Source organism: Penaeus monodon, chromosome 7, assembly GCF_015228065.2.
Source record: "Penaeus monodon isolate SGIC_2016 chromosome 7, NSTDA_Pmon_1, whole genome shotgun sequence".
Classification (NCBI taxonomy): Eukaryota; Metazoa; Arthropoda; class Malacostraca; order Decapoda; family Penaeidae; genus Penaeus; species Penaeus monodon.
In genome coordinates, this window is record NC_051392.1 from 38,196,372 (window position 1) to 38,197,455 (window position 1,084).

The following is a 1,084-nucleotide window of genomic DNA, read 5'->3' on the forward strand; positions in this document are numbered from 1 at the left end:
TTGGCCCAATTTCCCCTTAAAAGTGTTTAAAGAGGGTTTTTTTGGGGATTCAAAAATGGCCATTATGGATTTATTGGGCAAGGGAAGAAACATCAGTATGAGAGCTGCCCGGGTCTATCCCGTGAAATATAAGGTGAAGTTTCTGCGACCCAAGCAGGAAATAGGGGGGATGCAGACCCCCCAAAAAAAGGTTTAGGGGGAAAAACCCCCTTTAGTATTTCAAATAACGCAATACTGAAAGATTTCTTCGACCCTGCACTTATACTCTGCAATTTCTTTTAATAACATGCCCTCCCCGCAATCAGGCCTATCTGATAAATTTTCTTTTATTTGCAAAGGAAAAAGAGGCGAGTTCTATTCGAACAAAAAAAAGAGCTTTTAGAAAAAACTAAATTTTACTTGAAATTTATGCTGGCGTCATTTTCCAAAATTTAAATCATTTGATAACTCAAGGGTATGCATATGTTTACTTTAAGATCCCAAGGCTATATAAAGAGGTACAGTTTAAAAAAAAACCAAAACCCAAACCTTTGTAACCCATTTGACAATTCACTGAAAGCTCAGGGATAATCAAATTGTACTGCTACACCTGATGACACTAAAAAACACAAAAGAACAAAAACCTTCACAAATATGTAAACCACAATAGTTATTTAATACAGTAAAACCTAAGGGTTTTCTTTCTTCTAAAAAGGTTTACATATGGCTATCCTTCCCTTTTATACCATATTATACAAATAAAAAAAAAAAAAAAAAAATCATGAGAAAAAAAATTTCCCCTCCCCCCCTCAGAAAAAAAAGAAAAAAAAATTTAAAATATTTAAAAAACCTTTTTAAAAAACACGATTAAAAATTTTTAAAGTATGCACCAAAAAAAAAGGGTTAAACCTTTTTGCATATTACGAGCTGGGAAAAAAAACCCAATCACAAAACAACTTTTCGGCGTTCTTCGGGGGTAGTGAACAAGAACACGTCCACTGAAGTAAAAAATAAATTAAACCTTTAATTTTTTTTTTTTTTTTTTTCCCTTTTCCCCTTCCTAAAACCCTTTTTTTCCCTTTTTGGGTGACCCCCCGTTTTTCCT